The 14,094-nt window shown below is 45.7% G+C and overlaps 1 protein-coding gene across 4 annotated transcripts in view; it reads right to left on the minus strand.

The window, feature by feature from the left end:
* The window catches only part of PLS3 (plastin 3), a 49,735-nt gene extending 37,714 nt beyond the window's left edge, over positions 1 to 12,021 (minus strand). Inside the window, exons 1-3 of one of the 4 annotated variants that reach the window (XM_084534400.1) lie at positions 11,885 to 12,021; positions 6,165 to 6,311; positions 1,411 to 1,477 (exon numbers count right to left, since the gene is read on the minus strand). The gene's annotated coding sequence lies outside the window, so the exon portion shown is untranslated. The remainder of the gene's footprint in view (positions 1 to 1,410; positions 1,478 to 6,164; positions 6,312 to 11,884) is intronic. The other 3 variants (XM_084534397.1, XM_084534398.1, XM_084534399.1) reach the window with 3 other exon arrangements.
* Positions 12,022 to 14,094: the final 2,073 nt, after the last annotated feature.

Below are 14,094 nucleotides of genomic sequence, written 5' to 3' on the forward strand. Positions count from 1 at the left end.
TTTTGGCACATGGCTCATTCAGTTGTGCAAGTGGGCCTATAAATTCAGCTGCATTGGACAAGTCCAGAATCTCATCTCAAGGGACCTCGAAGCTTTTCCTGGTATTTAGCTTGAGGCTAGATTTGTTGGCTTCCCCTAGAACTGTTTCTTTTACCTGAGACACCGCAGGAAATTTTCTGTAGGATGGATTTGCTGGAGATGCCAACTCCAGCAGTTCCTACAGCCTTTGTACTCTATTCAGATGTGTAGAAAAATGAGTGTACTAGATTGCCACTCACACATACAGTGCAAGTTGTCACTCATAGCCTTCAGGTCCCTAGACTGCTATCTTCACCGTACAGCTCATTATGCTGTTAATTAGCAAGCTGCCTTGTGTTTTCCAGCCCACAAAAAAAAAAAAAAAAAAAAAGCTCCTGGTAGCAGACTGACCTCTGTCCTGTGAAGCCATTCTTTGCCTTGACTGCAGGTTTCTTATACTCTGAAGTCTACTACTACTGCTGCTGCTGAGTTTAATATTTTATGAATTACAGTGGAAAAAACCCTCATCTTCCCAAGTTAAAAAAAAAAAATCTACAGATTCTCCACAAAGCCAAGTCTAAGCAAGGCATGCTATTTGACAGAAGGCACGAAGTAACTGTGCAGCTCAGGCAGGACGTGTGAGCAGTAATACCACAGGTACAGCACACATTAGACCAAAGAGATCCAAATGCTAATCCAGAATGTTATCTGTGAATGCAACCAGCACGTGAAACAGCAATGCACAGCTCAGTGCCAAGTTGTTTTCAACCCAACGCACAAAGCCTTAATCGCTAACATGAATTATTGACCAGTGCCAGTCATAAAGACTCTTGCATAACAGGGGGTTTCAAGGCCATTAGTACAGGGTTGAATCTCACTCCATTTCATGGTGTTTTTTTTTTTTTTTTTTTTTTTTTTTCCATAGACCTTCAGAAGGCAGAGAGCAAAGAGACTAAAACTATCCTATATAACCCATAAGGTTATATATCCCTTGGGGGGAGGCAGGCAAAAAAGGCTGTGCCATTAGCGATGGCTCTAAATAGGGGCAAAGTAGGATGGGTGCTGCTGTAACCACCCGCCCCAAAAAGCTGCATAACTCCCAAGAGTTCTTAGCTGGGCACAGGCAATGTAAGTTTTTCAGTTTTTCAACAAGTAGTCTGACTACGCTGCCTTTGCTAAAGCATTTGGTTTATATTAAACAGTGGCAAGAGACCAGCTGGAAATTAGATCAACGAGAATGTTACAAAGGGGTAGGCAGCAGCAGGGCAGAGGCAGGATTGCACTGGAACCTCCCATCCATGTCCCCAAAGAAAGCTTAGTCCCAGTCTTGGCCAAACAGAGCAGAAAGGAACAGGCTAAAGTTTAGGTCAGACAGACATTTGGGACACTTACACAAAATACTTGCAGTTTTTAGAAGGCCCAGTTTCCCCTTTCTCCTCTGTGGAAAGGTGAGTTTTACCTAAACAAAGACTCAAGATTGGTCATTACTTGTAGGAGCACACAAAGACTGGAATACATTTCTAGCTGTATTTTCATTTGTTCTCTGTTGACCTCCTTCAAAGCATTGCTATCACAGAAAAAAAAATCTTAAAGGCAGGGCAAACCTCCTCCCCTTGCCTGTCTGCACAATACCAATTGTAACTGCATAACTTTACTTTAGGAAACGGGTAATGTGTGTGTAAAGTCCTCAATCTGTTTTTGGAGGCACAACGTTTTATGCAGAATTCAAGAAGAAAGAGCTTAATTGCAATATGGCTTTTGAACTCACTTCCCTCATTCCTGTGACCAGCTGGAGACAAGCACCTTGTTCTATGTTGGGTCAAGGAAATGTTTGACTACAGGATTTATAGTGGAATATATGTTATGTATATTCCACCGCAGACATCCAGCAGTTACAGCAAAAAGCAAACACTGTTTTAGCTCAACGAAAACAGCAACAGACTTGAGTATCAGCCTGCTCATTAGGGTCCTACTACAGAAGCTCTGAGGCAGGACAGCATCCAAGCCTGTCCCTGGGATGAGACTCAGCATCCTGGAATCTCAAAACCACAGCCCTGCTCCAAACCCAAACAACGCTCCACAGACCCTTCCCGGCTGATTATCAGGAAGGAAAATAAGATTGCAATGGCAGCATAAACAAGGACCCAGGATTTATGATCTTTCAAATGTTGTTTAGCCAATGACCCAGCTGAAACACTGCTTCATGAAGTATGAATGCCAATTTCAGGGATGGGTAGCTGGAATTCGAGTTTCCACTTGGTTAGTGCTGTTTCGGAAATGCTGAAAGCCTCGGTGCTCAGCCAGCAGTTTCGCCTGCTGGGAGGGGCTGCCCTGAGCTCTCCCAGCAAAAGCAGGGCAGCAACCAGGACTCATTTCACCACTCTATCAACACTTATAGCCCATATTCCTGCCACTAACGTACCAGTGTTACATGGGACTTCCAGCATGCAGAAGCAGGATCACACCTCATCTTATCAACTCCTGCAACAACAAGCTACAAAGGTGCTTTAAAAGCATACAGAAAAGCAGGATTGTAGCTGCAATTTTCAGATTCAATCACAACAGATACAGAAGAACATGCAACTGACACACAGGTGACAGTGCAACCTTGTTCCACAAACACTACACATCACCTTTCATCTAATCCAGACGGGGTGCAAGTTTAAGCATCTTGGGCATTCAACACTGGAGAGCCCTATATTAATCCCTAACATACTGGCAAAAATCTGTCCCACATATATTAATTTGAGGGCAGAATCACGTGTCTTCCTATTCTCCTTCTACCATCAAAATACTTTTCATATGTTGATCTTAAAAAAGGGAGAACAAAGGAGATTTTCCTTAAGCTTTGTTTCCTGCTGCTTCAATAAGATGCTGTAATTCCAGTAGGAATCCAGAGGACTTCCCTAGCTAGAGCTCTGCAATTAATTACCTTCTTCTAGCAGGACAGCCTCCCCATCATCTGGAGCCAAGGCAACAGAAGCAGTTCTGTCAAATAAAACGGGCAGGAGCCCCACAGACAGGCCCCAGGGCAAGCAGAGGATTACCTACTGCATGCCAGAGCCAAGCATACCCCAGCTGCTGCACTGGTGTCCGCTGACGTCTCCTGCAAAAGTACAGCATCTCCCCAAACTGCAGCCTCATCCAGCACCTGGTGTTGGAAAAACTGGTACAGAGCAGCAGCACATCTGGCGTCACTCTGCCTGTCTCGGAGACATCACAGATCAGACTTCCTTCTTTATGCTTTTTCTCCTGGTATTTTGCAGGTTTTCCTTGTCTTGACCTGCCTCTGCAGTGGGCAGCAGTTCATGTTGCCTCATTTAAGTTCCTGTACTTATATAATTTTAAAAGCAGCTTAGCTAACATTCTTTTCAAGGAAAAAAAAAAAATCTCAGTTCCCTTCAGCACAAAAATGTCTAGTAAAGAAATAACTGCAGGAGTCAGTTTTTCCACTTTAAGTATTTGAGATGTGAACTAATAGCCCCTTGACTCTCAGCTAAAGTAAAAACATGCAACTAAGTTAGACAAAGGATGAAGGCTCTGTCCCTAGACTCTGGGAGGAAAAAAAAGTCCTCCTACCACCCTTCTTCAGTCAGTTTCATGACTGCTTACAAAGGTTTTTATAAAAGAGACAATATTTCCCATCTTGAAGGTTGTTGTTTTTTTTTTAAACTACAGTCTAGCCTAGATTAGAAGAACCAGAAACAGAACAGGCCAAGGCGGAGTCCACAGCAAACTGAAGAGAAAAAGGCGTTTCAGAGAGACGTTCGATCATCAAGGTCATGTAAACCATTCCAGGCCCATGAAGCATGCTAGTCAGAAATAGCCATGAAACAGGCACCACACGGGCTCCTTGCATCTCTGTTATTCTCTCATGCTCCCTGCTCATGTATTTATCCAAAGCACCTGTCAGGGCTCAGGACTGAGCTGGAAGATTTCGTGGACAGGGGCTTCCAGCCCCACATTCCACAGGGACTGCATGCCACTGTCTCCAGCAGGGGACAGTGAGTGGCTGGCACTATTACCACTCTGTGAAACAACTTGCTGCCTCCTAAGCCTGGACAACAACACGAAACAAGGTAAGAAGTCAATGGTTGAGATTTACTAGGCAGAGAACTGATGCCCAAAACAAGGAGACACTCAGCCCTTCCCTCTACTGTCCTAAGGCCAACCATTCCCACTTGCCCAAGAAGCCTCGGCTTTTGGGGCTTGGCTTTTTTAATAGGTGGCAGAGGGCATGAGATGGGCACCACATCAGGCACTAGTCAACCTCCTGCTCTTAAAGGTTGCTTCCCCCTTTTTTTTTTCCTCCTTTTCTAAGAGGAGGGAAGAGGGAGTGGACAGTCAGGACAGCATGAGAGGCTACAGGGCAGAAGCAGTCTGCAAGCCCTTGTAATTCTCTTGAGCTGGGGCACACCTAAACTGGCAGCCTAACGCCAGAGAAGCCCCAAAACACTGCTGCTGTTCTTGCTGGGCATCAAAATGCTGGTCAACATGAACAGGGGAAGGTAAGAGACTGTGCTTTGGGACCAGGATTGCTATCTCCCACTGAATGCACAGCCCCCAGCCTAGTAAGCAGCATAAATGCCCTTTCTCACCTAACTCCCTGCCAAGTTCATGCGACCTGGTAGCACTGCACTTTGCTCTGTGAAAGCACCTCCCCATCCAGGAGGCTCTTCCAGCTCCCCTCTCCTTCCAGAGAGGAGAGCCTCAGGGTCCTCCTGCCACCCATGAAACACCTTGCTACCACACTAAGATGTTTCCATCTCAGGTAATGAAGCACCATAACTTCTGCCAGAGTTTTTTCTCACAACTAAGCTGAGGTAGGCATTTAAGGAAGAAAAAGAGCCTTTGACTTCTTCCTGCATCCGTGGCTCAGCAGCGCAGCATCTATTCCACCCAGCAACCAACCATCTTCACTAACAAGAGCAGACCAGGAGCTCTTTCCAGGCCACTGGACTGCCGAGTCCGTGGTCACCAGCCTACAGTTTTCAACTCTATCAGTTTTTGCAAGAAGCGTGGCTAGAACTTTTCTGCAATAACCACATGAGCAGAAGACACCTGGCTGTGCACCTTCCTGACACAGGTCACCATAACACTTTCTGGTGTGCTAGCAGCAGATTTTGAGCCATTTTGCAGCTGAAGGGCTCACCATGTCAGTGCCCCAGAAGCCAAGACATGAACGTGTTGTACACAGCTTTCAGCCTGCTGAAAAGAAAGGCTATTTTTAATCCAAGCTCATGTCGGGTGGGGCTCAGTCTCCAACCAGGCCAAAAAGCCACTATAACCCACAAGACCAACCTCTGGCAGCCTTTGGTTGCAGGCTGATGCCTGTTCTATTTTGGGGATGGGAGGAATTTAGAATAAAAAGATATATAAATTAAAAAACAAAGGTGGCTATGAAAAGTGAATAGAGGGAAGGGCCAGACTTATCCTGTGTATTTTAAGTCCAAAGAACAAGGCTGTAAAAGAACATAAATCAGAATTACTTTATTTTCTACTTCTGAGAGCAGTTTACAAATTCCCATTTAAAACATGGGCAGGGAACAGAAGAGTGCAGCCCCACATTATTTTCTACAGGAGGAAGAGTCAGCCTGTGGCTCCTTGCACAGCAGTGCAATTCTTAGGAGAATAAGACAGGGAAGTGGTCACCAGCCACCTACATACAACCAGGATCTCACACAAGGCTTTCTATTTCTGACAACAGTGCAACAGCTGCTTGGACACCAACATTTTTTCTGACATTAGGATTGCAAAAACAACAAAACAAAGCAAAGTCAAAGGTTTGAAAAATGATAGAAGTTTTGCTTACTTAGAGTTTATGGCCAACAGGCAACCAACCCATCAAAAGCAAAGATGTTTCATATGCTCTCTGTACCTAAATGAGAGTGAGATCACATAAACAGACCACTAGGTTTTACCTGTTACAGGCACCATCCCAACAACTCCTTTAGGTAAATTCAACCCAGTTTGACACAGACAAGTATTTTACCACGTCATTCCCACCTTCCTTGCAGTACGACAAATGACAGCACCTACTGCCTGGTCTCTCACTTCCCATCACAAAGTGTCCTATGCGATCAGGGAAACAGTGAATGACACAAACTGTTTTCAGCTTTAAAAGAAACAAATAAAATAAAGCTTACTTCAAAACATCAGAAATTAGGCCTCCTGCAGAGAGACTACAACTTATCTTCTCCTGAAGATCACTGTAATATCCTCTCTTCACAGCTATGCAGGGACTCCCAGGAGCATCTGTGAGCTGTCAGTCTTTTTACAGGAACAAAAACCTACTGAAGAGGCAGGAAAAACAGCTGTAAGCATTTCAAAGGAGGAAATGAGACAAGGAGATTGGTTAGAGGCATATGGCCCATATGGATTGACACAAGCAACCGGCCACAGTCCTAACCAGAGCTTCACATCTCAGAGAGTCATCCTGCTTCCCACATCCTCAGCTGTATGTCAAACCAATAATTATTTTATTTCTTCCATACCATTTCCCCAATATTAGTAATGCACGTGCCCTGTGGCGACAGTCATGGTGATGCAGGAGCACATTCCACCTGGACACGACAAACCAGAGGGCAGGGCTGCTGAAATTTAGAGATAAACTAACAGGAGGCAACAAGCAAAAGGGAAAGAAAGGCTTTACATAGCTCCATCTCTGCCAATAGCAACTCCTCTTAGGACAAGGGCCACCTCTCCATCTTTACACCACTTGCAAACCCAGTGACAAAACCAGCTCTGAGCAGGCCAAGCGTTAACCCACAGAATACAGACCTGAACCACTAGCTGTTAGAGGAACACACATGATATAATTCTTGCAAGCGGGCCAGACAGGACTTGCTTGTCATTCTTAGCATTTTTAATCTATTGCTAAAAAAGCCAACAGATTACAGGCTCCCAGGAGACCAGTGGATGCCCCAGCACCATGTGCCCGGTGGTGCACACCTCTCCTGTTGGAAGCACTGCTGTCAATTGTGTCCTCCATGTGAAAATCTTAAATACCTCCACCAGCAGTAATTCTTTGGGACCAAAGTCCATGGTATCGGCAATGCACAGATCACCACATCCTCTCTGCCAGCCCCACATCCCCTGCCTTTGAAGAGGGGACTTCTGTTTTCCTGCTCCATTACTTCAGCTGGAAACTATACTAAATGCTGGCATGCATAAGCACAACCCACTCCCAAAGCATCCCACACATACCAGCACCCCAAGAGCAGACCACAATAGGGATACCTTCATTAAACTCCTTGCCATCCAGTAAGCTCAAAAGAAACAGCACATCCAGATGAACACAAACCCAAATGTGTGGAGCAGAAGACACAACAGTAGCACATTCATGGGCAGCAGTCACACGGCTAACAGTGATTACAGCCACTCACTGTCAGCTGAGCCGCCTCTGCTCAGAGCTCCTCCAGGATGGTCGGTGAGCATTGCTTCTCCCAGCCACACCACCCAGAGCCCAGGTGTCTGTTACAACATCACGCAGCTGCCTTCAGTCCTGAGATCACAACTCTCACCCTCCCCACCTACTCAGATATCAGCAACAAGGACAGAGGCACCTCTGGGCTGAAAAGCATGGAGCTGGAAAAGGCTTTAATGGTGCAGACAGGGAGAGCTGATGGTATGTTAGAGGCTGAGCAATCTCTGGGACTGGCAGAGATTGGGCAGAGGGGAGGGACATGGGGAACAGTCTGTCCACATACATACCCCCCAGCCAGCAGTGCTGCACGCTAGACTCAGCCGTGAGCTGGTCACAGCAAACACAGCCACGGCTGCTTACGCAGTGCTCCAATTCCCGAAGTGTCAACAGGAACATATGTGAAAAGATGTCAGCAACAGATGCCTATCTAAGGGTTTGAGGAGCCATAGATCGGAGAGAAAACAAGGTGATATTGTGTCATTCATTAGAGCAACCCAACAACAAAAAAAAATTAATACATCCTTGCATCACCCTCATTGCAAAACTAAGACCAACTCTTTTTAATCTACTTGAAATGAAGAGAATGTTTTGCTCTGCATACACGTTAAGGTTATTTGATGAACTTCTTTCAAATTCCGCATTTATCATTCACGCAGACCTAGTGGTAGACATTTCTGTCTTCATGTTTGGCTTTTTGACGTAATTAGCAACTTTCTTTAACTGCTTGATGAGCTCAATGTCCATATTCAATTGTATCTAGTACACAAAGTTTAGTAATTGGTTCATAAACATTAACCTATCATATTGCAGCTGTTCCCAGTTCTCAGTTGTAACCAGTAAGTTAAAAATTAAACTGTTATTGCAGGCTGATAGATTGTCAGTCACATGTTTAAACAGCTGGCACTGAGCAGAAAGATGAGAATCTGCCTTCCCATGCTGAATTACTGCTCTAATACACAGAGGTAAAGGTAACACACAAAGCCCAAACATAAGTTTCTTCTGCTGTTTATTGCTATTATGTGGCACACAGTTAAACCAAGTTGCAGCCAAATAAAATAAATTTCACCAGTCCACCCTATAAAGCAACAACGTAGCATGTGAAACCATACTGTTTTTCATTTTCCATATGAGCTTTCTAACTCTTTTCTCAATCCAAACCACTCCCATGCCCATGCATCAGGTCAACCAACCTGCCTTGCTGCACTGCAAGTCATTAAACACAGCACCATAAATTGCCTCTGCTCTGAGGTACTGCCTGAGCTGGGACTGTGCTTTATGGGGCACTACTAGAGCTACATGAAACCCAGCCTGTGATGGAATAACACAAATAGGTGAAATGCTGCCTGTCACTTTCTTTGCCACAGGCAAAGCCAACAGGCCTGTATCCGAAGAGGGACAAACCTCCCTACAGGATTCTGGTTTACAGTACTCAGCATTTCAAAAAGGAAAGGAGAGATGCAAGACACTATAAATAAAAAAAAAAAAAAACTGAAAAGATTGCTGTGAAACAGAAATACCTAGGATGGTGTTCCCCATTCCCCTCCCCCCCAAAAAAAAAAAACAAACAAACAAACAAAAAAAAAACTCTTCATGTTTCTCCATCTATCATTCAATGTCATACAAAACAGGTTACCAAGAACACAGATAGGGTGTACTTGGGCAACTGTGCCAAGTGAACTACTACCATCCAACCACCAACTCAGAGGCTAAACAAGGCTGTCTTTGGTGATCAAGGTTACTTACTGCTTATCACTAGCATCAATTTAATAAGGAATTGGATTAAGAGACTATATAGATATAGAAATATCACAGGCACTCCCTCCCCAATATCACCATCAACCATGTAAAAAAGAAAGCATTTCTCTTCTCTCAATGTAGTAAGCTATCCACATTAGCAAAAAATGCACCCAAATGCACTGATGCTCCACATGGAGAACTTGCAGTTTTACTAAACAAGTTTAACTATAGAAGCGTATACTTAGATCACTTGCAGCTAAGCACATTACCGTCCTTAACATCCTTTTTTGACCAATGATTAAAAGATGCAATTCTTATTCACTTCTTGAATGTCTTGAAGTCATAACAGTTGTATTTCCATTTCTCTGAAGCAAGTTAAGTTGCTGCACAGGAGCCAAGTAAACACAGGAAAGAGCTACTAGATCTCACATGAGTGGATGTGGCATCAAACCCATTTAACAAGGCTGCAATTCCTTCACTCACCATCTTAATCTCACAACAATTGAAACCCAGAGCAGAGAATTCAGTAAAGGAGCCCCAGGGGAAGGAGTTTCTCTGCATTTATCCCAAATCCAAGCATCTATCAGACAAATACCTAATGAAGTCTTCAGTCCCCAGAGCCCTCCCCACTGTGAAGCTAATCTAGACAAAACTAGTAAATAGGTTTCTAGAGTTCTGGGCATTCTTTAATCTGGGGAGGTATTTGCATTCTTTATAGGAGGGAAAACTTTTGTCAGATGAGCTTTGATAAGAGAACAAAGACACTGGTTAAGCACAGTTCTTTATATCTAGCACTGAATAACTCAATTTAATAATCACATTATGATCTCTAACACAGACAAAGAATGAGTAATTCATCTTTCACAGAGAATTCTTTCAAAGGACCTCAGTTACAACTAAGCAACATCCTCAAATTGTTAAACTTTTGGCAAGATTAATGGGCAGCGATAAGCGCAGTTCCAAAAAGATCTCTCTTAGCAAGTTATTTTCAAGTATATTTTTCTGAAAAGTATTCAAATGCAAACCAGCAGATCTGAAATTTAAGTTCTCTGTGGGCACACCCCACACTGAAATCCATCAAACTCCCCTGGGGCTGAAATCAGCTACAGAAGACTGCACCCAGGGGATTCGCCTTGTGTCAGCTAATCCCCCAGAAACACTGCTCACCACTGACAAACTACCAGCAGCTCCTCTTTGAACAAGGTTTCTTTTCAAAACAGATTGAATTTCTATACATTATTATGAACAGCACTAACATATGTTGATCTGTGTAACTATTCCCTCTTTATATCCAGGTTCCATCTGTTGTCTTTAAAGTTACTCTGAGTAAGTCTCCCAGCATTAAGGAGGTTTTCTTCTCAGGTTACCAGGCTTACTTGAGGCGTCACAAGTGTTACTAGTTGAACAATGGCTCCAAGTTCTCATGCAAAAGCAATTTATCTGAGATATCTATTATCTTTTATAGTCTCTTCTACAGACTGACCAAAAACAGGAAGCCCAGCTCTAGCTTGCACACAGGCATTCCACTGGGATTGTGTAACAGCAATAACAACCTCCAGGCTAATTCAATGGCATTTGCTCAAAGCTATACTAACAGCTCTCCTGAAAAGGCAAAAAAAAAAAAAAAAAAAAAAAGAAAGAAGAAAAACGGAGTCCAAGTGATGCCCTGCTTGAAGGTATGGATGTTACTACAGAGTGCAAACACACATGCAGCCTCTCCCAGGGAAGCATTACTATTAACTGGAGGTTGGATTCCCTTCCACGTGTCTCAACACTATTTTCACTTAGATAAACATTTAAAACTTGCTCTGGGGCACAGTCATGCCTGTGGAGCCTGTTACCTCTGCTAGCATCAGAATTTGATGCTATTACAGCCGGTGCCAGGCTGCTCCAGCCTCCCCTATGCAGAGGAGAGCCTCCAGCTTCGCCTCCTGAGGATTTCCCCACTGCTCCCCTTCCCTTCCCAGCCTCCCAACAAGAAGCCATTGTCCGGGGGAGCACGGGGACGCTTCCTCTCCCAGTCCCAATTAGAGATGTATAAAAATAAACCCACACGCTTGCCCCACTGCTTCACTTTATTTCACCCCCCCCTTCGCTCAGACGGGAAGCCGGCTCCAGTTTCCTCGCCATTTCTGCCGCCGGCCGCGCTATCCTGCGCAAGAGATCAGAGTTAAACGCCAGCTGAATCCCCCCTTTTTGCGTCCTGCTCTGCGGGAACCCGCAGCGGCTCACCCCAAAACCTCAAGTTTCGCAGGGGCCGGGCCCCAGCGGCTCCCCCCGCTCCAGCCCGGAGCCTCTGCACGGCCCGGGCCCGGCCACGCCGCGGCCGGGAAACCGCTACGGGAGGCTGGGGGCAGCGCATCCCGGCTCGGCCCCGGGGGCGAAGTTTGCTGTGGGGCCAAACGGGACGAGCTGCCCCTCGCCACCGCCGCCTCGGGGCTGGAAGGGGCGGCGGACACGCACCGCGCTCGGGGCTCCGGCAAGGGCCGGCCCCATTGTCCCGGGAGCGCAGCAGGAGGGGAAGGGAATGGAAGGGAAGGAAAGGGAAAAGAAGGGACGAGAAGGGCCGGGGGGAGCCTCCCGCCCCGCCGCTGCTGGCAGGATGCTCCGCCCGGGCTGGCACTCCTCCGGGGGGGGGGGGGCGAGCGCCAGCAACTTTCCGCAAGTTGGAGCCGCGCTGGGAGAGCTGCCGAGAGCACTCACCGCCGCCGTGCCGTGCCGTGCCGAGCCGTGCTGCTCCGCGCCGTGCTGCCCCGTGCCGAGCCAAGCCGAGCCGTGCTGTGCTGTGCCGAGCCTCAACCCCGCTGCCCGCGCTCGACGCGCCCCAGCCCCGCCGCCCCGGCCGGATTGGGCCGTGCTGCTGCACATCACGTTGGCCCAGCGCGGCGATTAGGCGTCGGGAGAGTCACTCAGGGCGGGGAGGAGTTGCCTTGCCTTGCCCTGCCCTGCCCTGCCCTGCCCTAACCCGCACTGCATGCATCCCTCGTGTCCTGCGTGCCTGCCTGCTCCTGCCCTGTAAGCCTCCCCCCTCCGTGCAGCCACGCGTCCCGCACCCACGCACGCGTTGCCCCGCTCCTGGAAGCTTTCCTCGTTCTTCCCCTGTGTGCATCTCTGCAAGCTTGCTTCCCTTCTGCCTACAAGCATCCCTGCCTCTTCCAGGGCATGCACCCCTCCTCCCATGCAATCTCATTTTCTCTGTCCAGAGCGAGCACCCGGCTGGTGCTGAGGATGCTGGTGCTAAGGATGCAGGTGGGCACACCGGGGGCCAACCCAGACAAAAAGTCTCCCGCAAAAAGTGTGAGGGTGCAGGGGTGCCTCAATCCTTTCACCCTGCACTCTGTGCTGTGGGGCACGGGGCATTGCCGCAGCCTTTCCCCGAGAAGAGAAGCCTTGAACTAAGAAAGGAAAAACAAATACCATCTCTGTGAGGAAAGGAGTGAACAGAGAGAATGAACCAGGGGTCCAGAGGTTTATCACAGAGCTGGGCCAGAAAGCTGCATCTCAGATGAAGGACCTCATGCTTCCCAGCATGGTGTGCCACCAGCCCAACACTGCCACCTCCACTGGGCTCAGCAGAAAATGTGGGTTGAGGTTTGAATGCTTCTTCTGGTTTTAGGAGAAAAGCAGATATGCTTTCAGGCACACAAGACCCTTTTCAGTTCAGAAAGGCAAATCATGTCTGTGCCCAGAGGTGAGAAAGTAAAAAAACCAGACATAAAACAGGAACATTAATGCAAAGGTGTTAAGTCTTTTATAAAGCAATAGCACATCTAATTTTTTGTGTGTGTTTAACTATTTTCCACCACTGTGAGAAAATTAAACTTGCCGAAAGGTGACAGCTACCTAACAAACTATAATTAGGTATGTTGCATACCAAAACAAGATCAGTCTCTCTCTTCTATTCAAAAATTAAATATATGTAGGACATACTTAGCTAGAACTGTCCAATAAAAACCATAGTAATGAATATTTATGTATGTTACCAATGTTACAGGTGCACATTTCCATATCTGAAATGCATAGTCACACATTATGAATTATTTACAGAAAGACTGTCAGTCTAATCATTACAGAATAAAGAAAAACACATTTCATTGTCAAAACCATCAGAAAAAGCTGTTTTCTAGTTAATTTTCCAAAGCTACAAAATGTAAAGACCTCACAGAGTGGTTCCACATGATGGAAGCGACATGGTTCACAGTGGGAGTTTCCACTCCACATTAGCAGGAACAGCTTCCTGAGAAGAATCAGACCCTCTTCCCCTTGTCCTTTTATTTTCCTTGTACATCTGAATTTCTCATTGGATGTCAGAAGCTTGTACATATTCATCAGTTTATTAGACTAGCTCTCAGGAGATGAGTAGTAATTTTATACTGGTTTAAAGGATTAGTTCTATTTTATGCTCTGTGGTGGGAGTCCTGTGTTCATATTAGGCAAATGATTCACATTGCACTACCAACATGACAGAACTGTGTATGTTTTTGATTCTGGTTATGAATTTTGGCAAAAAATTTTTGGTCAGATTTTGCTAGCATGCCAGCATAAAAGAGCTAGAGACATTAAATCATCTTTGTACATCTTGACTATTCAGAAAATGCAGATTACACGTTTCTGTGCCCTGCTTTTGTCCAAACCAGTAGTATGAAACAGGCAACTCTTTGTTCTCCAAATGAGGCAGTAAAGTATTAAATATATTGAACATTTACCAGTTGCCTCTTTTTCAGGATTTTCTCATGGCTTCATTAAACTATTAAAGTTTAGCTATAGCAGACGAATCTATTAATTCACCTACAACTCTGCTTTGTATCCTGATACAGTCATCATGGTCAATTTATGATTTTTATTGCATACTCAATGTACTTACTATATTCTGAGATGCCAAAATGTGTCCAGTGAAGATTCATTTATACATA

The sequence above is a fragment of the Aythya ferina genome (genome assembly GCF_964211825.1).
Source record: "Aythya ferina genome assembly, chromosome: 13".
Lineage (NCBI taxonomy): Eukaryota > Metazoa > Chordata > Aves > Anseriformes > Anatidae > Aythya > Aythya ferina.